The following is a 26,732-nucleotide window of genomic DNA, read 5'->3' as shown; positions in this document are numbered from 1 at the left end:
GACCAGGGGGAAACATTTTTTAGTCTCCATCTACTCTTTAGTTGCCAGATTGATTTCTTCTCTATAATGCCAACTTTGTTTAGTCGTTTAGTCATGTCCAACTCTTCGTGACCCCATGGACCAGAGCAGGCCAGGCACTCCTGTCTTCCACTGCAGTTCGGTCAAACTCATGCTGGTAGCTTCGAGAACACTGTCCAACCATCTCGTCCTCTGTCGTCCCCTTCTCCTTGTGCCCTCCATCTTTCCCAACATCAGGGTCTTTTCCAGGGAGTCTTCTCTTCTCATGAAGTGGCCAAAGTATTGGAGCCCCAGCTTCAGGATCTGAACTAGACTAGAACAAAGAGGAAATTACATGCAGAAGTAATGCAGTGCTCAAAACAATTTACAAATATATACTGAGGCATCTAGGCAATTTTTAAGCCAATTTGACTAAATATAGAAATGGAAAAATAATGTTTGTTAACGGAATGACAGTTTGTGAATTCTTCAAAGATCCTCTTTTGCTTCACCACTCTGGCATCTGCTTATGAGAAGGCCTAAAGTAACCGGTGGATTTTATTGTTATTCAAATATATTAAAAGACTCAGAAATTATCCTGAGACGTATACTTCTCCATAGAGAAAACCTTCACTGTAGATTTTAAACATGTAAAAGTTGGGTTATCAGGTGTTGCTGCTTTTATAGTCTACTACGTTTAGAATAAATTATATGCCTTAAAACGAGAGAGAGAACTAGTAGAGGTTGAAAGGAAGTGTAATTACTACACAATGCGGGGTCTTGGATGAATGTCAGGAAAAAATATGCCACCAAACTTTTCTTGGAAACAGCTGTTTAAGCTTTTTCATGCCACTTGTACAGCCAAGTGTACATCTGACCACCCACAACCCATGCAGAGTTTTAAAAGATGCAGCGTACAATCAGGGCTGGATTCAGGTTTTTGTGGTTCTTGAGCAACAGGGTTTGACACCCCCACAGCACAGATGCCGGTCAAGACTGATTTGACTCTGAAACGGCCCAGACTGAACTCTGTCTACATAATCAGTTTCATCTAAGAATGTTTGCAACTGCTCTTGCTAACGTCATGACATCAACTGAAAAAGAACGCAAAGATTTACACGAGTTGTTTCTCTAAACTAGGGAAATTTTTGCATAATTTCTTTTAATTCTACAATATGTTTAAAGGTGGCATCTAGTTGTAGCTGCATAGCACAACAGCCAGATCTAATGGGTGTCTTGCGAAAGATGTTTCACAACTGCTGTTACTTGGTGACAGTTAGGCTTGTGCATGACGGGGTGAGCTCCCGTTGCTCGGTCCCTGCTCCTGCCAACCTAGCAGTTTGAAATCACGTCAAAGTGCAAGTAGATAAATAGATACCACTCCGGCGAGAAGGAAAACTGTGTTTCCGTGCGCTGCTCTGGTTTGCCAGAAGCAGCTTAGTCATGTTGGCCACATGACCCGGAAGCTGTACGCCGGCTCCCTCGGCCAATAAAGCAAGATGAGCGCACAACCCCAGAGTCGGTTACGACTGGACCTAAAGCTCAGGGGTCCCTTTACCTATTGTTCGTAAAGTATCAGCTGTGAAACTTTGTAGACTACTGTTACACTGAATCTCATTCTAAGTAATTTGCAGATTTGGAGTGCTTAGTATAAATTAGTATTTTGGTTTTAACATAGTTACTATATACTGACTTAATTGTAGCATCAGATAAGGCAGTGGTGGCCAAACTTGGCCCTCCAGCTGTTTTGGGAATACAGCTCCCATCATCCCTAGCTAACAGGACCAGTGATTAGGGATGATGGGAATTGTAGTCCCAAAACAGCTGGAGGGCCAAGTTTGGCAATCACTGAGAAAAGGCATGGTCTAAATGGAACTGTTTTAAAATAATATATGTGGGAAATAAGTAGATAATCTTAGGGTGAATTCATATCACCATGTGACTTGGTCAAACATTAAAAGATTTCATTGTCACATGCAAAAAACAAAATACTTAACTTATGCCTATAATTTCAAAAGATCAAAGCTTCATTAGCCTCTTTATACCAGTATACCAGTATTCCTTACCATTAAACTAAAAGTACAGTGTAAAATCATATTTGTTGAATTTTTCATGCAGTCTAGCACTTCGGAAATGAATGCTGGGTTTCCAGCAGTCTCATTTCTTCTGGAAATTGAGAAAGATTGTTTTCTGACCATTAGTGCCCTAATTAACACATCTTCTCTTTTTTCAAATGAGCCTGCAGGAGTGCTATTGGAGCTGTGGAAGCTTGTGTGCGAAAATCTCCTGGTGTGAAAGGCTGCAGCATAAAAGAAAAAGGGAGGGGAGGAGGAGATAAGATGTAACACAGAACACATTCAATGGCTCAGATAATTTAAAGATGTCCCAAAACAGAGAAGGATAAATGCTGTTAATCCCAAAGCCAGCTCTGAAGTGCACATAATTTTAAATGGCCATGTTGAAGCTAATGAACGTGGACAGGCTTTTGTCAGAATCTGGCCCTTAAATTCATTTTAATAAAAGAAAATATGAAAGGGGTAGTTGGAGACAGAGTAACACTGCAGCTTCTATCAACAGGGATATTTCTTTAAGTTTATGGTCCTGACTAAGGTGCTGGGAGGGGGACCCTATAACTGCATCACCTGGTTATTCTTTCTGGCTGCAGCTGAGCCTGACAGAACAGCCAGCAGCACAAGCCCAGGCACCTCTCTAATCTAGGTAGCACAGGTGAGCTGCATCCATAATCAAGAGCAGAGTAATGCAGTGAGAAAGTACATTAAAAGCTTTCCTTTTCCTATTTTAGCTACCTCCTTGAAGGTAAGGATTATACTTTTGGATGAATTATGATAATTCTGAAATATGTGAGGCTGTCAGTGTATTAGCTGACGTACAGTGTCTTGCTCTGCTTCCCTGTGCTGAGATAAAACATCATTTTAAAATTTCTTATTATTTGCCCATTCTTTTTGTGCAACATCTCATGCCAATTTATTTACAATTATTATTGTGAATCTCGTTTGTTCATGATATTCTTAAACCTCCAGTCATTATACAGTGTTGTTATTACAGTACTTTATTTATTTTAAAAAGGTGTAATAGTAACATACGAAGCATCAAATTTGGAGCACCATTGTATTAAATCATGTTAATCCACCAAACCATCTACAGTTCACCTACCATTAGAGGTTTCATAAAGCTTCTGTCTGTGCCGGTTGCTTAAGGCTACAAGAACAAGTATGTCAAGTAGGCCGCACTAGACTTGGAGGTTCACAACCTGTACATGTCAATCTCATCATTTATATATAAAATACTTTTCTGCCATGTAGTTGAAATGAACTAAGAAGTATAAAATATAATAAGAAATATAAAATCGCTTCTTTATCCAGTCTGTCTTCATTTTGCCCATCTCATATCAGTAATACTAATGAGGGGAGTGGCATCAGTTCTTGTTTTGCTATTGAATTTATTTGTAGGAACACTATCTCTCAAAAGGCTGCCACTGAAAATATATATGCTTTACTCAACAACGGTGTTTTGGAGAGAGGTTGGGATTTCTTGATGATAAGATCACTGGTATATGTTAGCACCAGTGCTTAAATTCATTTCATAGCCACCTTGTTCCGTGTTCTTTCTCCCAACATGTTTTTAAACCTGTTATGTCACCTATGTCAAATTTTGTTAATATTTTCATACATTTGGGTGATCTGCTCTTTGGCATTAAAATTATGTGCTCAACTGGCATGAATTTTTACTTACCACTTAGCAATATATTTTAGACTGAAAGAACTAACATGGAATGGTCAATAAACACCTTATTTGAGTTGCAAAATGTAAAGCCTGTCAGTATGAAATTGGGCTTGTTACCAGGGTTTTGCCGCTCGCACATGCGCAGACGGCCAAAATGATGTCAAGCGCATGTGCAGAAGCGGCGAATTGCGACCCGCACATGCACAGACGCAGGTTGCGTTCTGCTCATGTTGTGAACGGGCCTCCGGAGTGGATCCCGTTCGCAACCAGAGGCACCACTATACTAGCAATAGCCGGCTACTCAGCAGAGAGCGGTATCAAGGATGAAAGTTTTTCAGTCATAGTGGTGGGGAGAGCATTCAACAGGGCTTTGTCTGTTTTGTTGCTATTTTGTTAATGTTGTAGCACTTTGTGTATGATTTTTGGTGTAACTGATGTTTAGTTTATTTTTTTAGTTGTTTTGTTAATAGTGTTACATAGATGGTCATTGTTTTATTTGTGATTTGTGATTGTTTTACTGATAATTTGTTAAGGATTTTGTATGATTTATGCTGTATTCGTGAGGTTCCATTATGCACTATGTTATTTTTATATTTTGTTTGTAAGCCGCTTTGGAATTTATTTGAATAAAAAGCAGCATAGAAACAGAATCAATTCAAAAAAACAACAACAAAAAAGGAACCACGTACCATATTACCTTTGCCTTTCCATTCACTCGATTGACACCATCACTGGACAGACTAACATCAGCCTTATTAAAAAAGTTTTATATTGTAGTTTAATTTATAGACCTCTCTTCCATCTATAGTTTTAGAAAAAGGGGTTTACACCAGAAACTGAAATATAAAATAAGAGACTCAAACATTTCATCTTAAAATTAGCAATTTGGAACAACAAATAACATCACATTAAACTTTGGGATTGGGGGGCGGGGTTGTAAAACAAATGTGTTCTCACTATAAACAAACAAAAACAAAAACCTTAGTGGAACATGCTGTTCATTTGCAGACTACTGACATATCTGTGTAAATTCAGAATGCATTCATCACGTTTGGCGTAAGCAGTAATGATAAATATGATACAAATAGGACTGAATTTTGGGATTACATAGGTCGCATGCATGCACACACCCTCTTTCTCCACTACAGGCATATTTCACTTGATAGGGACACGGGTGGCAGAGCCTGTTGAGAATACTGCAGAGTCCATTGCCAAGTTGATTGAAATTTAGCAACGCCTCAGAATATTAAGTTGGATCTCAACCATACCTTGAGGCAAGCCAGTATGTCCTATATTGCTACAAGCCATAGTTCAATATACCTTTGATCACTGCTGGAATACTCTTCCATTGACACAGATAAGTAGCCAGAGATGAAAAGATGGCAGTCACTGAGATTTACCGAGCATCATCAATACTGTCATTTTTGTCATGTATAGTAAGGGTTGTCAGAAAAGACATTGCAATGATGTGATGCTATGGGGACAATGCTTTTTGCAATAATAATTCAATTTAGGGAAGAGCTAAAGCCTAAGTGTGTTAAAAGACTGGGGGTGGGGGGAGCTAAAGTAAATGTTGCATCTTAACATATGCCATTGGTGACCTCAGACCTGTTAGTTCCTCGGGGGGCAGGAGGAGGTGGTTGTGAGCTTGCACTGCAGTCATGAATAATTCACTGTAAACCATGAACGGCAGTATCAGAAACCGTCTATTCTGGAAAAGTGGCAAACTCTATTTTTCCCCTGGGAAGAGAGAGAAGTTAATTTTGATTTCTTTCCGTCACTATAAGACGCTGAGCAAAAATAATTGAACTCCGTGTCCTTAATTTCTGAATGGGAAGATCCATCTTGTTATTGTGGCATTTTTATTTTTGCCCTGCCCTTATCGTTTTTGGATGCATTTTAGCATATTGGAAAGCACCAGTTTATAGGGCTGGATGGCACGGTGCTTTGTTATAAATCAAAACCCTTAAATGTTACGAAATTTCCCCCTCGGGAGTTGCAGCTTCACTCAAGTCATTTATCCTGATGTTCCCATCATAATAAAGTTGGTTATTCATTTGTTGTTTAGAAGCACAAATGACTTAGATAAGAAAAATAGCTTGCTCCGTTTTGGCTACTTTGCATACTGAAAGAAAAGCCGTTGACAAAGATGTATAGCGCTCCCTCCTCCCTGCACAGCACTGAGCTCCTTTGCTTTATTTCCCTAATATGCTAATAATCATGCCATAATTTCAGATTGTTTTTCCCTTCCACTCCAAAGCATTGCACCTATTATTGTCCTCTTGGTATTTCCACCTCCCTCAAAAGTTCAGGGCCTAGCAGCTTAGGAGAGGGCATTCTCTCTGGCTGTGGAATTTCCTCTCCACAGTGGTGTGTCTGGCATCTGCATTATGTAGTTTATCTCATATGCTGAAGGCACATCCCTTTGACCCTTGAGATAGATATTTAGGGACCTATCCTAATCTCTTCATCATAATTAGTTTTAAAACTGTTTTTAATAGGTTTTTTCGCTGTTGCCACCCGTCCTGAGACATGGTGAAGGGTGGGTAAGAAATCAAATAAATAAATAAAGATAATAACATCTCAGCATGTTCTTTGCATTACTATTGCACTAGTACTGATTTTGGCTTGTTTCTAATACACCAACATGGCTAGTTTAAAAATGGAGAACGTAGAAATTAGCTGTCCTGGCTCCTAGCACTGGAAGAGACTTGAATCCTGCTATTGAACTGATGGTTCTTTGCCTTCAAGGTTCTTTGCCTTTCCCTCCTATTCAGTTTGGTTTCTGTTGATACTTTTACCACTTAAAATCTTTACCTTTTTGCTGCTAAAAAGAATAGCATGCTTTCCCTTTAATTATCCTCTCTGGTCTTTCTTTTACAAAGGACCAGAGTGTTCCACTTAATGCTACAGGCAGATTCAGATAGCAATTGACTTTTATATTTTCCAACAAAGAATATCCATTGCTGCTTTAGTGCAGCATGCCATGCTAGAACCTGAAATATTTTTGCAGTAGGCATGATTTAACCTAATTACAGCTGCAAAACAAGTCCTCCATTAAACATTTACAGTCCACAGATTAGGATTTCCATTCCCATCAAATAATTCCTCTTCTCACCACAAGTGTTTGGTTTCACCAAAGTAGGAGTTCTGGTAAAATTGAAAGTATGTGAATCATTCTGTGATGTTTCAGTTGGCCCAAATAAAGCCATTTGCTTCTTTTGCTTTGGGATTTTTTTCTAACTGAGCAACACACCAACACAAAATAATATTTATCTTCCATGGTGGTTTATATTTTAAAATAAATATATGTTTTTTAAAAGGATTATTATGATGGTTATGATTAGATCTGCAAAGACCAATAATTAATGAGACCTTGGGAGTCAAGAATAGCTATTATGTAGTATGAAATAGAAGGAATAAGCATTGTCCTAGAAATATATAAAAAAAATAAATTGTCCAGTAGCACCTTAGAGACCAACTAAGTTTGTTCTTAGGGACGCGGGTGGCGCTGTGGGTTAAACCACAGAGCCTAGGATTTGCTGATCAGAAGGTCGGCGGTTCGAATCCTCGTGACAGGGTGAGCTCCCGTTGCTCAGTCCCTGCTCCTGCCAACCGAGCAGTTCGAAAGCACAAAGTGCAAGTAGATAAATAGGTGCCACTCTGGCAGGAAGGTAAATGGCGTTTCCGTGCGCTGCTCTGGTTTGCTAGAAGCGGCTTAGTCATGCTGGCCACATGACCCGGAAGCTGTATGCCGGCTCCCTTGGCCAATAAAGCGAGATGAGCGCCACAACCCCAGAGTCGGCCACGATTGGACCTAATGGTCAGGGGTCCCTTTACCTTTACTTTTAAGTTTGTTCTTGGTATGAGCTTTCGTGTGCATGCACACTTCTTCAGATACACACGATACACACATGCACACAAAAGCTCATACCAAGAACAAACTTAGTTGGTCTCTAAGGTGCTACTAGGGACGCAGGTGGCGCTGTGGGTTAAAGCCTCAGCGCCTAGGGCTTGCCGATCGAAAGGTCGGCGGTTCGAATCCCTGCGGCGGGGTGCGCTCCCGTCATTCGGTCCCAGCGCCTGCCAACCTAGCAGTTCGAAAGCACCTCCGGGTGCAAGTAGATAAATAGGGACCGCTTACCAGCGGGAAGGTAAACGGCGTTTCCGTGTGCGGCTCTGGTTCGCCAGAGCAGTGATGTCACGCTGGCCACGTGACCCGGAAGTGTCTTCGGACAGCGCTGGCCCACGGCCTCTTGAGTGAGATGGGCGCACAACCCTAGAGTCTGGCAAGACTGGCCCGTACGGGCAGGGGTACCTTTACCTTTTAAGGTGCTACTGGACAATTTTTTTGTTTTATTTTAATATATTTGTACTGCATCAGACCAGCACGGCTACCTACCTGAATCAGGAAACATTGTCCTGATTATCTGCCATTAAAGTGCTCCATAAATAAATGGCTCCTAAGGTGTTCTGTATTCACTGATATTGTAAAAGGAAAATATTTCATAGCAGCTGGGTACCCATTGCCTGATTTAAGAGAAAATGTGTGGTGTTTCATGGTTGTTATGTAAGAGTCTCACCCTTCATTTTATCCTCACAAGAACCTGTGAGGCTAACTGGGCCAAGGTTACACTGTGAGCTTCCTTGGTGAGTAGGATTTGAACTTCAGTCTCTCTGGTCTTCATCCAGTGCTCTTTCCACTCCACTCCTCTGTTTCTTTCTGTGGAGCAGCTAAGCATCTCTTGTATGATGTTAGGAGAGAGGTGCATGGTGCCTTACTTTTTATTAATGAAAACTACAATCTACCAAGCACTTCCTGACCAAGCCTCAGTGCAATTAATGAGAACACAAAGGTGTTCATGCTCATTTCCCATACACTGCAAAAGGGATTTGTGCAAAAGTTATTGATGGGTAGGTCCAAAATCATATAATGTCTACCAGTATTTCTTGGCAGATTTCGGAATTGCCTTGGTTACAGCAGCAGCCAAGGCAACATTTTTCCACCTTCGCCGCATCAAGCAGTTGGTCCCTTACCTTTCCCGCCCCGACCTGGCCGCAGTGATCCATGCGACGGTCACCTCCAGGCTTGAGTACTGTAATTCGCTCTACGCGGGGCTGCTCTTGAAGCTGTCCCAGAAACTCCAGCGGGTGCAGAATGCTGCAGCGAGGCTCCTCACGGGGTCTCTGCCATGGGAGCATATTCACCCAGTGCTTTTCCAGCTGCACTGACTCCCGGTGGAGTACAGGGTCAGATTTAAGGTGCTGGTTTTGACCTTTAAAGCCCTTCACAGCCTAGGACCCTCGTACCTACAGGACCGGCTCTCCTGGTATGCCCCACGGAGAGCCTCAAGGTCCATAAATAGCAACACCCTAGTGGTCGCGGGCCCTAAGGAAGTTAGATTAGCTTCAACCAGAGCCAGGGCCTTTTCAACACTGGCTCCGGCCTGGTGGAATGCTCTGTCTCATGAGACCAGGGCCCTGCAGGATCTGATTTCTTTCCGCAGGGCCTGTAAGACAGAGTTGTTCCACCTGGCCTTTGGCTTGGAGCCAATTTGATTTCCCCCCCTTTCTTTTTTCCTTTTACTTTCTCCTCCTGTGATGAGGCTGCATTTTAATACTTTAATGTTTCAATATTTTATTTTAACCTTGTTTTTAAGTTGTATTCATTCAACTTGTTTTTATTATTGCTTGTTAGCCGCCCTGAGCCTGGCCTTGGCTGGTTAGGGCGGGGTATAAATAAAAAATATTATTATTATTATTTTACAAATGTAGTAGTGATCGTCTGTACTTTACTATGGGTGGCCAATTGTTTAAGACAAATTTACCATCACGTGCTGTGACAAAACACAGTCATTTCTTAAGCTTTGTTGTGCATAGTATATATTTTTTCTTTTGTATGCAGATTGCTTTTCATAGATGCAGATATTTGAGCACTGCTCTATACTCATCCTAAAAGAGAGGGGGAAATGGAAAAGTAAGATGAGCATTAACAGCAGGTAGAGAATATGGAATAAGAATACAGTCCTGAAGGTAAAATTGTCCTTGCTGTCAGTTGCAAATATACACACTGAATGGAGGTCATGCTATTCTTTCTAGAATTCTGGAGGAGGCTTATATTTTTATTATAACTGTTATCGTGCTGTCACTTCTCTTCAGCAGAAAATCTAAAATTGCTGAGGACATGGACATTTCCCTGTCATGGCTTGAAGGCTTAGTTATTTTTGTACTTCATTTGCTGTGGATTTTTCTCGCTGTTTTTCAACCAGAATCTTGAAACTCCAGTGTTCATCTAATAATGTTTGGCTGACCTATAATTGTTTGTCTCGTTTACATCAGTTGTGTTTCTCACTCTGAAATACTAGCATTGGTTCAGTAAAACAGAATGTGACACATCCTCAAGTCCTGGTCAATGTCCAGCGGCTCATGTCAGGTGTATGCTAAAAGCTGGCAGATCAAAACATTACATTCATCATCTGTTTCCAGATGCAGATGGCTAAGCACTGGGTCAAAGTGCTTGGGACACTGGGCTTACAATTCCTTTGTTATCTCTAGATTTATTTCATCAAGCTGTAGAGGATCTTCTGACAGCTAACTGTTTTTCATAGAGAAGCAGTCAAAACATTAAGATAGCAGGACTGGTTATATTAGCCAAATGGCTTTGAAGTTACTGGTATTGGACAAAGGGTGCGTATGTGTTGTTTGGTTAACAAATACAGTTCCCTCAAAAGCTGAAAGAGGCTAAAATGACAAACCTTTGAGTCGCCCTGCCAATCTCAGCTACTGCACAACCCTCACGACGTAGCAAAGTCTTCCTGTCAACAAGCTTGACACCAAGCCCATCGTCACAAATATACAGTGGTACCCCGCAAGACGAACGCCTCGCAAGACGGAAAACCCGCTAGACGAAAGGGTTTTCCGTTTTGGAGGCGCTTCGCAAAACGAATTTCCCTATGGGCTTGCTTCGCAAGACGAAAGCCCATAGGGAAATCTCCGGGACAGCGGGGAAGCGCAGCGCGTCTTCCCCACTGTCCTCGGACCTCCTCCCGCCGCCCGGCATCGGAACGAAGCTCCGATGCCGGGCGGGGGGGGGAGCCTTCTCCCGCCGCCGGGCATCGGAACGAAGCTCTGATGCGGGGGGGGGGGGGGAAGCCTCCTGCCGCCCGGCATCGGATGGCTTTCCTGAAGACTTGGGGTAGGAGGAGGGTTTTCCTTCCCACCGCCAACATTCAGAATGCTGTTCTGAATGTTGGCGGTGGGGAGGAAAAACCCTCCTCCCACGCAAGCCCCGGGAACAGAGGGAAAGCGCTGCGCCCCTTCCCCTCTGTTCCCGTACCTGTCCTGAAGGCTGGCGGTGGGGAGAAAAGCCCTTCTCCGCACCGCCAGCCTGGCAAGCGGTTTCCCTAGGAACGCATTAATTGATTTTCAATGCATTCCTATGGGAAACCGTGCATCGCAAGACGAAAAACTCGCAAGAAGAAAAAACTTGCGGAACGAATTAATTTCGTCTTGCGAGGCACCACTGTAAGTTGCTGTAAGGCATAATTTGCCTCCGAACTCTGTTATTTGATGGAAAGGACCAAAGCACACATTACTTTACCCATGGACAATTCTACTTGCCCAATCAAGTGTTTTGCATTGGCACCCCCGCACTACTGCTCCAAACATATTCCAACCAATTATAGTTTGCTTTGGAAAAGTTCCGAGATGGGTAGCAATGCTGACAGATGCAAACATATACACACTGGTCTTCAGGATCAGTTATGTAGAGAATGCTGTTCGCTTGATAGCCAGTTGAGTTCTAGTGCCACCATAAGAAGAACAGCATTGAATTCTGTTTTCCTATGAACTATTTGTGACAGCTTACTAGATCTCATAGACTACATAAAAAAGGATAAAACAGGGTTGCTTACCTGTAGCTGTTATTCACCGTGTCTTCTGAATAACTGTGTTCTGTTAACTGAGTCCTGCCTCAGGGCAGATAATAGGTGTATATCAGTGGGAAATGTTTCATGAAGGTCACAGTTGCTAAATTAAAGTGCATTAGGTTATTGACACAAAGGAGGACCAAGGGAGCTGCAAACTCCTTTCTGGGAGCTCGTACATTTGCATAGTCCTAGTGAATCATAATTTGGCTTACTGTGTCATGTAAACCAGACCACTGAATCACCAGGTGCTTGTAGTCTAGATCTCTTCATTGCTTGCCAAAATCCATTGCCCAGATTGGTGGATAGCAGCTCTGCATCCTTATCAGTGAGGTTTAAACTCCCTGATTTGAAATATGCCTTAGCCCTGAACAGCCAAGTTTTAGCCCACCTGATAACAAGCAACATTCCTTTCCTCCCTCTGCTACTATTGTATACTGTGGTTATCTTCTGTTTATAGTTTCCAATTTTCCTTTTCAAGCGGACCGCATGAGTACTGTCCTTTACATGGGCTTCACCTCCAGATTAATCTCTGAGCAGTATTGATGAATTCCCAGAATGTAGTCACTTTAGAGCAGGTATTGTTCCATGCCATTCCATGCGTTCAGCATCAGGAGCCAACAAAATCTCACCCAAATGTATTTTATTTATTTAGTAGACTTTTATGACAGTCATCAACTAGAGTTCCCAGGTGGGACTTGTAGGGCTTTTTTAAAAAATTAAAAACGATGATGTGATTTAAAAGCATTCCGTCGCCTTTGCCCCAAGAAAATGTACCCACCCTAAGTTCCCTGACAAAAGGAGTCTTTTAATATAAGTGTGAATCAATAGCAGCTGGAAAACAAACTAAAAATGTTCATAAATTTCTTCCAACATCAGCACAGGCAAATCTCTTCCATATGGTGGAAATTATTTTATACATTATGGAAGCCCTCGCAAAGTAATAGACTCCTTTACATTCCTACTTCCTGGAAGTAGGAATAATATCTTATTAAGCATGAATATTTGAATTATTATTTTATATACACACACACACCTCCTGTCCTTCAAAAACTAGGTTTAGGTGTCTTGGTTACATGGGTTAGCAGTGGGATGCTACTGCTTAAAAAAGCTAATGCAGTTAACAGAAACACAGTCCAGATCACAAAAAAGTAATATTTGCTATTCAGGCTGCTTCTGGGATACTGTTGCGCAATTCTGGGTACCACATTTGAAGGAGGACACTGACAAATTATAGCAAGTCCAGAGAAGAGTGATCACCATGGCTATGTGTGCATAAGTCCTATGAGGAACATTTGAAGGAGCTGGGTATGTTTAGCCTGGAAAAGAGCAGACACAGAGGAGTTTTGATAGCCATCTTTAAATATCTTAAGGGTTGTCACATGAAGGAGGGAGCGTGCTTGTTTTCTCCTGCTCTGGAGGGTAGGACTCGAACCAATGGCTTCAAGTTGCAAGAAAGGGAATTCCAACTAAACATCAGGAAAAGACTTTCTGACAGTAAGAGCTGTTCAGCAGTGGAACAGACTCCCACGATAGGCGGTGGACTCTCCTTCCTTGGAGGTTTTCAAACAGAGGTTGGATGGCCATCGGTCATGGGTGCCTTAGCTGAGAGTATTACATTGCATGGGGTTGGACTAGATGACCCTTGGCGTCCCTTCCAACTGTGTACCAGTTATAACACTTGTTCTGAACTGGATATAGATCCATCATTTGAAGGTGTAAGAAAGAGCCCATATCCCTGATGCACCTGGACGGGGCAGAAAGAAAATCTAGTATCAGCTGTTCCTTAAACACCTGGCTTTTACTTCATCTCTGACATGATGAGACTTTTCCTGCTGCTACTCGGTTCTTCAATAAATTCAAGTGAGCTTTGAGCTTTGATCATGAAAGTCTTTTTTTTAAAAGGAACTAGTAATTTTAGATGTTGTTTTCACACGTCTGATAGTTTGCCAGAGAATAATCCAAATTTCATGTAGGGGACTAAAGCCTTCAAAAATTGAACTCGTAGCCAAATTTGATTGATGTTAATACTTCAAATTGTTTTTACAAAATTATTCTTTAATGTGAAAGATTATTTCTAACCTGACAGAAAGGTACTTTCAGGTATCTTAATTCCATGAAGAAGGATCACAGACTTGGGGGGAGGGGAGAGGGAGATGATATATATCTCTAGAAATGCCTATTAAAAACAAGGCAGTAAATTATTTAGATTATATTAAGCTTTTGAACATTTTTTAAAAACCCAATGCTATTACTAACTGCTTGTTCAGAGGCTTTCTTTAATAATATAGGTGAAATTTGAGTGAAAGTCAAGAGTCATCAATTTTAACTATGTCCTATGTTCAGTTTGCCAGTAGGTAACTAGGTATTCAATGCTGATATTACATGTATATGACACCATTAATATTTGATATGTGATAGGATTAGCAAGGGCCTGGTCTTACAAGAGCTAGTGATAGAAAACGGAACCAGGATTTTGTCATATGCCTGTTTTAAGAACAGTATATGCCAGTTTCAGAGAACTTTTGGGTGTAATGTTTCTTCCAGGGGTTGCGTCTTGGGGATAGTGTGTGAAGCCAAAATCACATATAGTCAAAACACATTGGGTTCAATGGCAGGTGGGATTACCAAAGTTATTTTTGCTAGAACCCTGCCCCCTTTCTTTCCCTTTTCAATTTTTCAGATTGTTTTGCACGTACGTAAAGCTGAATGCACACAAGTTAAATGCGCATAAGTTGCAAGTTACTTGTATTATGGTGGCTGAAGTGATTTTGACTAGTTAATTCCTCCTTATATCAGATAATTATGCTGCCACAGCATATGTCCAGTGGCATTGAGGCAACAAAGCAGGACAAGCTGCCCCGCATATGAAGAATTTTCGAGAAGCCAAAATAATTTTGAATAGACTGTTGAAATTTCTAAGGGGAGAGCTGCAAAAACACAATATTTTTCTTATCCAGAGAAGCACTGGTGGAGGATTCTCCAATCCTGTGATGGAGAGGACAAAGAAAGCCATTTTGTTTCAGTTTAGAAAATATAAAAGAAATACTTTCTCCTGCTTCCTAAGCCTCTAAGCCATTCCTAAGACTTACGAATGGCGCTGCACCGGAAGCAGGAGGGGCCCTTTTGCAAAGGTAAAAAGAGGTTATATCACACACACCCCTTTAACAGGCCTAACAGAGACTTCTCTGTGATGTTAGGCGCGTTAGATGCTGCTTTGCTCCTAGTGAATGAGAGCCACGCAGGACTACTAACAGTGACTTCCCCAAAGACTTCAACAATCGAGCAGGAATATAAGCGATTAGGTTGTCCTAAAGATATCCTGGACCCAAGTTGTTTTGGGCCTTGTACATTAATACAAGAACCTTGAACCTGACCTGATAGTATATGAGCAACCAGTGCAAACTTTCAGACACTAGAGTTACGATGTGCTGGCAATTGCCTCTCCCCATCAGTTGTCTTGCTACAGCCTTTTTCATGAGCTGGAGCCCCTGGACTAGGCCCAAGAGTAGCCTCAAATAGAGCACGTTACAATAATGGAGTCTTGAAGTTACCAATTGTTGTAGTCCAACAGCATCTGGAAGGCCACAGATTCTCCACTCCTTATATAGATAAATGGCAAAGAAGTGAGCAGTGTTGTTTCGCATCATTAGAAGAGTTGCTATTGTGCATCCTTTAATGTAACATTCATGTTTTCTTTGTTTCTACAGTTGCAGCAATTAAAATCTGCTCTTAACAATTGCTTGTGTCTTGAAATAACGATTCAAGAGAGTAGCAAATAGGCATTATGTTGGGGACAGCTGCAGGAATTTGTACACCCCTACGCACATATCTTTCCAGCACTGGGGTGGATACAAGCATAGAAACTCAATTTCCTTTGTACGCATTTGCTGTTGTCAGTCACTGATTGAAACTGGGATAAAGTTTGGGGGTGGGGGGAAGTAGGATGTGGGGCAGCAGAGGAAGAGTCTACATATTTATGCATACACACTCTATTTATATAGATAGTTAGAGAGAGACGGATTTGTATTCCAAACCTTTTATCCACTGCACTGAAGACAAAATTGCTGCATGTATGGCGCTATGTAAATGTGCCATTGACACATGCTAGGGATTCAATGGTTGCATTCCCCAACCTTGGTTGGCCCTCCCCGGTCCATTCCATATTAATAAATGCACATATCTGTTGGTGTTTGCCACCTATTGCTAAATAGCACAATTCACATAAAATATTTTCCAAAGCAACTCTTCTGGTGTCACAGCTTGGATTGGGTATTTCAGTACTTCACATTGCTTTGTTTTTCCTTCCCTGCAAGGCCTAAGACCATCTGAGTGCACCAAGGCACTTCTATTCATTATTTACATAGCACCATCTGTGTACGTAGTATTACCGCCTCCTTCAGCTTTTCTTTAGAAATTGGGAGATTAGAGCTCAACAGAATGCTTAGTCATTTATAAATCTAGTTTCCTTTTCTTGGCATACAGATTATAATGATAAAAAATTGACTGATGTGTGAATACTCATTTACTGGGGTTTGGTACTTGCATGTTTGATAATTCATAACCTTAGTGGTTTTATTTCCAACCCATACAGTAATAGCAGTACATTCTAGCATTAAAGGTGTAAAATTGTATTATTAAAAACAATATTACTGCTTACAGTGGTTTAAAAAAATATCACTTAGTTTGTTTTTAAATTTAAATTTTAAATTTAAATTCCAGTAGTTCAAGTGTCTGTATGTTTGTGAAGAGATGCATCTCAGTGGTAGAACAAGTGTTATGCTTGCAGATAGATGGTCCTGGTTTCAATGTCTGGCATCACTGGAAATCTCAGAGAGCCCTGGCTGAAACTGGATAGCTGATAGCAGTGCTGATCTTGACAGACCAACGTCTTGACTTGGTATAAGGCAACTTCCTGTGTGTGTGTGAATGTGTATAAATGTGAGAATTGTGGGTTTTGATGACACACTGATGAATTCTAATATCACAAAATATATTTTACATTTTCATGCAAGCGATCTAAGTCTAGAAGGACTATGGACGTCATACAAGTTCTGTTCCTCTTCTTCCCCCATCTTTTCTTGTTTACTGCCTGTCTACTGTCATAATGATTTTACTGTAAGCTATATTTGAATTCATATTTGAAAATCTGACTGCTGGAGAGACATAGTTATTTTAAAAAATCCTGTTGAAGTACATTCTTGGAGACCATTATGTTTTCATAATGTTCTTAGACAATCATATAAAAAGAGCCCTGCTGGTTCAGAATAAAAGCCTGTCTAGTCCAGCGTCCGGTTCTGATGCCAACCAGATGGCTGTGGGAACCCCACAAGCAGATCTTGAGTACAACAGTACTCTCCCCACTTGTGCTGTTTAGCAACTGATATCCAGAGGAATACCACCTCTGATACTGGAGGTAAAGGTAAAGGGACCCCTGACCATTAGGTCCAGTTGTGGCCGACTCTGGGGTTGCGGCGCTCATCTCGCTTTATTGGCCGAGGGAGCCGGCGTACAGCTTCCGGGTCATGTGGCCAGCATGACAAAGCCGCTTCTGGCGAACCAGAGCAGCGCACGGAAACGCCATTTACCTTCCCACTTTGACGTGCTTTCGAGCTGCTAGGTGGGCAGGAGCAGGGACCGAGCAACGGGAGCTCACCCCGTTGCAGGGATTCGAAACGCCGACCTTCTGATCAGCAAGCCCTAGGCTCTGTGGTTTAACCCACAGCGCCACCCGCGTCCCTTTTGATACTGGAGGTAGTACACAGCTATTGATAGCCTTATATTCTAAGCCACTTTTAAACCCATACAAGTTGAGGACCAACTTTACAACCTGTGATAGCAAATACCATAGTTTTACTGTACTTTGTGTCCCTTTTTTGTCTGTCCTGAATCTTCCAACATGCAGCTCCGTCGGATGATATCAGGTTCTAATTTTATGATCAAGGAAGAAAATCTTTTCTTTCCTCCTGCCATGCATAGTTTTATAATCTCTGTCTTAACCCACACACCCCTTACATACCTTCTCTCTAAACTAAGAATCTCTAATGATGTGTAGTTTCTACATGGATGAGTTGTTCCAGCCTCATGATCAAATTAGTAGTCCTTTTTTTTTTTTTGCACCTTTTCCAGCTTTACAATAATGCTTTTTTAGGCGTGGCAACCAGAACTGCACAGCCTTTGGGAATGCCGTTCCTTACGTAATCAAGCCATTTCTTCATCTCTGTCAAATCTGTGGCTTGCATATTTATTCTGCAGAAGTCAACACTTTCCAGTTATCACATCATGGCATCTCATATTATCAGCCATAATTGCCTAAGTTGTTGTCACACTAGAATGCCTCATTGCCTGACACATGAAGCCTTAACCCTTAAACAACTCTTTCTTCTCGGTGGGTTTGATGCTGGTCCACATGTGGAACTGGACTTTTGAAACCTGCTGGGAAGCTCAAATTTGAAATGCTTCAATCAAAGAGGTCAAAGAGAATGAGCAGAGTTGCACTCGCCTCCCCCATCTCTGTTTCAACAAATGTCATCATCAGGAACACTTTGGTAGTAGTTTCTAGTCTTGGGATTGGTGCCAAAAGGAAAAGCTCACAATCATGCTATTTGGAGGAAGATATTGGGAACTTTTAGGGGCGCGGGTGGTGCTGTGGGTAAAACTTCAGTGCCTAGGACTTGCCGATCGTATGGTCAGTGGTTCGAATCCCCGCGGCGGGGTGAGCTCCCGTCTTTCGGTCCCAGCTCCTGCCCACCTAGCAGTTCGAAAGCACGTCCAAGTGCAAGTAGATAAATAGGAACCGCTTTATATAGCGGGAAGGTAAACGGCGTTTCTGTGTGCTGTGCTGGTGCGGGCTCGCCAGAGCAGCTTCGTCACGTGGCCACGTGACCCGGAAGTGTCTTCGGACAGCGCTGGCTCCCGGCCTCTTAAGTGAGATGAGCGCACAACCCTAGAGTCGGACACGACTGGCCCGTACGGGCAGGGGTACCTTTACCTTTACCTTTATTGGGAACTTTGGGGATTGACATTCTTTAAGCTAGTGAAGCAGTCTTTAGATTTTGGTGAAGTCAAAGTTTGGACTTCTTTTGTAAGGAATTGACAGTATAATGCATTGCAATATTGCATTCTAATATACTTTGAGCACAGTTATAATTAAAAGAGGCATACAGTCCCATATTTTATGCAAACATACATAGTATCACTGACATTCCTTATCAACAGTATTAACCTTGAACATTTCTAATATAATTTCTCTATTAGTGTGTGTCAAGAATGGATAATAGCTGTTGTATTTTCTCTCTAAAGGGAAAAAGAGTGAGTTTTCATTTATAAAAAGAGTGAACGTCTGGTATTTCCATTCTGAAAACATTTCTCTTAAATAGTGTGTCTGTGAGAGAGAAGAGAGGAGATATGTTTTTTTATTCACACCCTTCCTCCAAGGTGTTCAGAGTGATGTACATGATACACATGCTCACATAGTCTTACAATCCTATGAGATGGGTTAGGCTAAGAGAAGGTGTCTGGCCCAAAATCACCCAGCAAGCTTCATCACTGAGTGGCAATTTGAGCTCTGCTCTCTCCAGTCCTGGTTCCTGTGTGTGTGTATTTATGCATTATGTATGTATATATAAATGTATGCATACACTCAAGTATCGCAAACCTTTGATTATTTAGCCCACTGAAAATATGGAATTATTTAATGTATAGTGATTTATTTATTTTTACTCCTCTGTCAATATAAAATACATTCCAAATGAAGAACACACAGAAGACCCTGAGGTCAAATGAAATTCTCAAAGGAGATTTTCGAAGGAGCCGCTTTCAGGCAGTGCATGCCTTGCCAAGTTACAAGTGCAAATTACTTTGAACTCCTAAAAAGATAAGTCCTCTCATAAATAAGAGAAAATAAGTTCAGTGTTTGAAATGTGAGCTCTTCTATTTAGGCTTTGATTCTTTTCTTTTCCTTGCTGAAGATGATCTGCTTGTTCTAACATGTCTTTGTTGAGATCTGTATGTTACAAATCTCCATAATCTGTCTGAGAATACACATCTATAATGATATATGCCAAAGAACACCTGGAATACTCTGGCTTTTTAAGTGCATGGTTCAGGTTTAAATGGCCCATTGTCATTGCCCAGGCTTGTTTGTATGAGTCAGCAACTGACAGTCTCAACTGAACTTGTCTAACTTGCTTTCTTCTTGCCATACACAGACGGCATTTATATCTTTGCCTCTCCATACAATATGTTGCATATGACGTATTTCCTGAAGGCAAGGAGGTAGAAACTTCACACTGAGACTCAAACCTGCCCACAAACCACACACACTGATTTTACACTTTGATATTATATATCCTGCCTGACCATGACAGACAGATGTTCGGAGGGGGCTCAGTTTCTGATATTCATTAGTGAAGGAAAGTCACTTTGGACATGCTTGTGAGATACTTCTTTATGATTCCTGAACTCCAGCCTTGAAAATAGGTTAAGGTTGAGCCTTGACTTAAACCTGGTACCTGGTACCTTTTGTTACGTCTGCAAATGGAAGCCTGATGTAGGTTTGAGTACTTTCTTGACGGTTTTGGATGTGCAAGCCTTCTTATTTTTTTGTTGGACACAGGTGGCACTGTGGGTTAAACCACAGAGCCTAGGGCTTGCTGATCAGAAGGTTGGTGGTTCGGATCCCCGCGACGGGGTGAGCTCCCATTGCTTGGTCCCAGCTCCTGCCAATCTAGCAGTTCAAAAGTACAAAGTGCAAGTAGATAAATAGGTACCACTCCGGTGAGAAGATAAACGGCGTTTCCATGCGTTGGTGATTCACCAGAAGCAGCTTAGTCATGCTGGCCACATGACCCGGAAGCTGTACGCCGGCTCCCTCGGCCAATAAAGCGAGATGAGCGCCGCAACCCCAGAGTCGGCCATGACTGGACCTAACGGTCAGGGGTCCCTTTACCTTTACATCCAAAGAGAAACCAAAATGCTTAATAAGAAAATGGTTGCCTTCCTTATTACTAGAAATTAGGTTCCACGTTATTCCACATTCTGGATGTGATTGCTTCATTTGTGGACTGTGGAGTATTTACCATTGTACTGTACCATTGTACAGTGGTACCTCAGTTGTCGAACATAATCCTTTCCAGAAGGATTCCGTTCAACTTCCAAACCATTCAACAACTGAGGCGCAAAGGGCGGTCAGCAAAGTCAGTGGCAAAAATTGAAATACAGTGGTGCCTCGCAAGACGAAATTAATTCGTTCCGCAAGTTTTTTCTTCTTGCGAGTTTTTCGTCTTGCGAAGCACGGTTTCCCATAGGAATGCATTGAAAATCAATCAATGCGTTCCTATGGAGACCATCCGGGGACAGAGGGGAAGCGCCGCGCGCCTTCCCCTCTGTCCCCGGACCTGTTTTAAAGCAAGGGAAGGGGCAGCAGGGAGAATCGCTTCTCCCCATTGCCGCCCCTTGGTTCAAAAGGGGTCTGGGGAGAGAGGGGAAGGCGCGGGCGCGCCTTCCCCTCTGTCCCCGGAGATTGCGGGGCTGGCAACGGGGAGAAGCAATCTTCTCCCTGCCGCCCCTTGCTTCAAAAGAGGTCCGGGGTGCGGGGGCAAGCTTTGTTTTGCGCAGCAAGCCCATAGGGAAATTCGTCTTGCGAAGCAACTCGAAAACGAAAAAACCTTTCGTCTTGTGAGTTTTTCGTCTCGCGAGGCGTTCGTCTTGCGGGGCACCACTGTACACACAGCAGAAGCTGTTTGACTTCCAAGGCGCATTCAAAAACAGAAGCAATTACTTCCAGGTTTTCAGTGTTCAAAAACCGAAACTTTCAGCTTCCTAGACACTCGAAAAATGAGGTACCACTGTATATTCACACAGTCACAGTAAACAATAGTATGTTCACTTATGTCCTGTGGTCCATTAAAATGTGTGATCCTGTTAAGAATACAGAAGAGAGCACATAAGAATTTGTATGTTACAATCACAGAAATGTGTGGACTTTGAAAACGCTTGAGAAAGTGGCCCAATTTTCAAAGAAAAAGTTAACTCAGCTTTTTAGGATGTCCATATTAAGAAATAACAAAAGCTGCTTTGACAGCCTTTTTGGCTAAAGGGCGGGGTATAAATGCCACAATTAAAGAAATCCAAGGAATGTGTAAAATACTGGACGTGCTATCTGCATTTGCATGTGTGTGTAATCTGATTTAAGTGGTCTGTGGGAAATGGTCATTATCTCTGAGAGTAGTTAAGTCCATCTAATTTCACATGACATTGTTATTCAGTTGCACAATTGCTCTAAAGTGCAGTTAAAAGGGGGGCTACAGTTGCATTTGGACCAAGCAAAACTATAAGCTCTTTGTTGAAAAAGCTCTTGTTTTGCAAGTAGCAAAGAGTTTTCCAAACCAGGCAGCAAACTTCCAACTTAATTGAAGTTGCAGTGGGGCAGGAGAGGAAGAAACCAGCCCTTTCAAAAGCATTAAAGTAATTCATTCTTCAGGTTAATTGATTTTGAAAGTTCTTGTAAATTGAAAACTGCAAGTTGTGACTAATGGGGGAAGGAACTAATTCAGTACTATGAACACATAAACCTTGAGCAGCCGAGACCCTCTTCTTCCCTTTTAAACTAGAAAATATGGATTGCTATTTCTTGTTCTAATAATTAACTCAGTCAAAAACGGCCATGTAAATAGACCTTCTGACTCCACACGGATTAGAAGAACAATAGCATAGATTTGTTCATGAATTTCTTTTTCTTCTTCATTGTATGTGAAATGTAATTTCTTCCTAAAATGCTGTTTCACCTGCACATTTATGCTATATTTGAGAAACTTGGATATTTACATATCAATGATGTTCTTTATAACTCATCTTTGTTTAATTGTATTAACCAGGGAAGCTGCAATGCATTTTATTGGCTTCATAAAGAAAAGTTGTTTTGGATTTTTTATTCAGTTGCAATGAATGCACGCTACATCAAGATTTAATTAAGTATTTAATTAAGGGAAGAGTTAGTGATTGTAAAGAGTTCAACATGTGCTTATTCCTCATAACAATAACTTGATATAAGTTAGGGGAAAGTCTTAGAATCCTTTCCAGCTGAACCGGTGAGATGATGTTACAAGTTTTAAATGAAGTGTAAGAGAATGTGCACAAATGAAATACTTGTTGAGGCACATAATTAAAAGATGCTTTCATCTGAAAACCAAGCAGAACATAAGATAGACCCCAGAGGCTGCTTAATAACATACCCAGTCCAGCATGCAGTTCTCACAGTTTGGCCAACCAGATGTCTATGGGAAGCCCGAAAGCAGGCGCTCAGTACAACAACCCTTTCCCCACCTGTGATTTCCAGTAAATGGTATTAAAACTGGTTTACAGTGGTACCCCGCAAGACGAACGCCTCGGAAGACGAAAAACTCGCTAGACGAAGGAGTTTTTCGTTTTCTTAGCTGCTTTGCAAGACGCATTTCCCTATGGGCTTGCTTCGCAAAACGAAGCTTGCCCCGCAAGCTCCGGGGATAGCGGGGAAGCGCAGCGCATCTTCCCCGCTGTCCCCGGACCTCTTTTGAAGCAGGGGGGCGGTGGGGAGAAGATCGCTTCTCCCCGTTGCCAGCCCCACAATCTCCGGGGACAGAGGGGAAGGCGCGCGCCTTTCCCTCTCTCCCCGGACCCCTTTTGAACCAAGGGGCGGCAACGGGGAGAAGCGATCTTCTCCCCTCCGCCCCTTGCTTCAAAAGAGGGGACAGAGGGGAAGGCGTGCGCGCCTTCCCCTCTCTCCCCGGACCCCTTTTGAACCAAGGGGCGGTAACGGGGAGAAGCGATTCTCCCCGCTGCCCCTTCCCTTGCTTTAAAACAGGTCCGGGGACAGAGGGGAAGGCACGCGGCGCTTCCCCTCTGTCCCCGGACGGTCTCCATAGGAACGCATTGATTGATTTTCAATGCATTCCTATGGGAAACCGTGCTTTGCAAGACAAAAAACTTGCAAGAAGAAAAAACTTGCGGAACGAATTAATTTCGTCTTGCGAGGCACCACCGTACTGCCTCTGGTAGTAGAGGTAGAACCTAGCCATTGTAGCTAGTAGCCATTGGTAACATTATCTCTCCTGAATTTATCTAATCCTCTTCTGAAGCCACCCAGGCTGATGGCCATCAGTACCTCTTGTGGGAATGATTTCCATTAAATATGTGCTGTGTACAGGACTTCCTTGTCTTTGTTCTGAACGTTCCAACATTCAGTTTCATTTCATATCCCTGAGTTCTAGTGTTACGAATGAGGGAGAAAAACATTTATAATCACTTTTACATTACATTACACCTGCACCATGTTTCTTCTTACTCACCTTTGTGCTGAACTAAAAAGGCCAAAATGTTGTAGCCTTTCTTTGTAGTGGAGTCGCTCCATCCTCTTCATCATTTTGGTTCCCTTTCCATCACTACAACATGCTTTCTAAGGTGAGGCAACCAAACCTCTTTGCAGTGTTCCATGTGAATAGATATGTATAATGGCATTATGAGATCAGTTTTATTTTCAGTCCTTTTCCTAATGATCCCTAACATGGAATTCACCTTTTTCACAGCTGCCACACACAGTCAACATCTTCATTGAGTATCCACTATAACTCCTGGCCACTGCCAGTTCAGACCTCATTAGTGTATATGCAACATTTAGACTTTACACTTGCTTACACTGAATTGCATTTGCCAATTTACTTCTCATTAATTGAGTTTGGAGAGATGCTTTTAAGCTCTTTGCAATCCCTTTTTGTTTTAACTATCCCAGGCAACTTGGTATCATCTGCAAACTTGGCTGCCTTGCTCTTACCCAACTCTAGATCATTTATGAATAAATTAAAAAGCACCTGTCCCTGTACCTATCACTGGCGACTCATTTTATACCTCTCTACATCTGTAGAACTGTCTGTCTATTCCTGATCTCTGCTTCCTGTCTTTTAACCAATTACTCATCCACAAGTGGACCTATCATTTTATTCCATGAGTGCTAAGCTTATTCAGGTGTCTGGTGTGGTACTTTGTCAAAAGCCTTCTGAAAACCTAAGTATGCAATGCCTTCTGGATCACCTCGTATCTCTTTGCTTGTTGACACTCTCAAAGAACTCTCATAATTCTGTGCTTGTATTCACAACAGCTTCAATGCACACAGGGTACTCATACATATGATGTAGATGCCTTACTCAAGTGCACTATTGAGAGAGCATTTGTGCGCAGTAGATACACTAACACAGATGTGCATTGTGTGGAAGAAGTATACCTTCATGCATGTAGAAGCTCCATTGTGTGTTATAATTCAATTCAAGGTGAAGTGTTTGTGTCTGCTTTCCATTAATAATACTATTCATTTTTTGACAACTCGCCAGTGTAATTTGGGGAAGCTTCTCTGGACTCTGAAAGGGGCTGGCTTTTGTGTCAGTTCATTGATCACAGTGAAAGTTGCTAACTACTCTTTCAGGTAATGTGATTTACTTCCTAAGAACATTGAAACAGTCACATCACTGTAACACTTTAATATCCTAGACCCAAATTTTTATGTTAGTTATTTATTAAATTTCTATACTGCCCTTCATCCGAGGATCACAAGGTGCTTTACAGTATAAAAACATAACATATTAAGAAATAAAAGGAATATGCAACTGATGTACAAGATTTACAGGTCAGCTATCACCAGTCCCAACTTGCCGAGGCTTCTGCACATCCCTCATGCATTTTAATGGCATGAGATGGTAATCATGTGATAGTCCGGTGTTTCGTTGGACATCTTCTAACATTTTCCCACCATCAAAATTGTGCCCTGAAGTTTAATTCCCCATCGGTTTTTCTTGGCCATTTTGACAAGTTTGACCACCAGGCTATAGGGATCCCTGTGATCCTAAAGAGCTGCTGTTTCCCCCTCTTTTTCTGTGGTATCCTATCTCCAGTGACTACAGGACTAAGATACCTTCTCTTAGGTATCAATCCCCTGTGGGGCTTGGTGCTATTTTTCTAGAAAAAGAGGTCCTGGAACTCACCGTGAACGCCTCCCTTGTTCTCTTTTATAACGGCAATGGCAGCCACCAGAGAGGTGTCGGAACTGAGTTCTGGTGTGTTCCAGCTGGAAAAAAAAGCCCTGGACTTAGGCATCTTAAACACACAGCAGTTAGGCCACATGGGGATTTGTTGAAGCCTTGGAGCTGTAGCAATTTGCAGGGGGGCAGGCAGAAAAACACGGCCCTTTGTAATACAGAGATGCCTCGGATGCAACAAGCAAGTCCTCTTCTGTAGCCATTTCACGCCTTCCTCTGCATCTTCACAATAGGCACATGAGGTAGGTTAGGCTGAGAATTGGTGAGCAAAAGCAATGATTCCCCGAGTTTAAAATATGAAGCTATACATGCTCAGAGTATTTTATTTCCATTTAGCGGTTGGGGGGGGAGCAGAGGTGTGTGTTTTGTGAAACTACAGGCTGAAAGCTTTTTTCGTAGTCCATGTAAGCATATATCAAAGTAAATTTGTTAGTTTTTAAGATACAGCAAGTTATTCTGTAGTACCTTATTTGTGTTTTCCTTTCTGGGGGTGGGGGAAGGGGGACGCTATTTTTATAAGTTGCTTGGGGTCACTTTTGTGAAATAAAGAGGCTAATTAATGCATGCTGTTGTGTGTTGTATTAAGTGCCTGTCAGGGTATAATTAAGGCAGGGTATAAATAATAATAGTAGTAGTAGTAGTAGTAGTAGTAGTAGTAGTAGTAATAATGCATATTAGGGGCAGGTGGGGCTTATCAACCAGGGAAAGTAGCACATCTAGAAACCTCCACTGCCTTGCAGGGTATCTTCAGGAAAAGAAAAGGCTAAGGCGTAAACACTTATACATAAATCGTCCCTAAGATGGTTGGATTGTTTCCTTGCATGCCTCCTTTCGGCAAGTCCTGCAGCCAAGCTGGTGCCAAACATCTCTGTTTTCCTTTGGACCACATCAGCAAGGCAGAGAGGGGGTTCTTTTCTTCTGGGCAGCCCAAGACCACCAGACACACTGCCCATGTTTGCACCCCAAGGAGGTCACTTTGGTGCTGCTAATGCAGTGGTTTGAC

The 26,732-nt window shown here is 42.1% G+C and overlaps 1 protein-coding gene across 6 annotated transcripts in view; it reads left to right on the top strand.

The window, feature by feature from the left end:
• The window catches only part of ULK4 (unc-51 like kinase 4), a 170,174-nt gene that overhangs the window by 138,432 nt on the left and 5,010 nt on the right, over positions 1-26,732 (top strand). The gene's annotated exons all lie outside the window — the stretch shown is intronic.

The sequence above is a fragment of the Podarcis liolepis genome (genome assembly GCF_965112155.1).
Source record: "Podarcis liolepis genome assembly, chromosome: 12".
NCBI classification, from domain to species: domain Eukaryota; kingdom Metazoa; phylum Chordata; class Lepidosauria; order Squamata; family Lacertidae; genus Podarcis; species Podarcis liolepis.
Note: the sequence above shows the minus strand (reverse complement) of the source record. Positions and strands in the feature narration are given on the sequence as shown.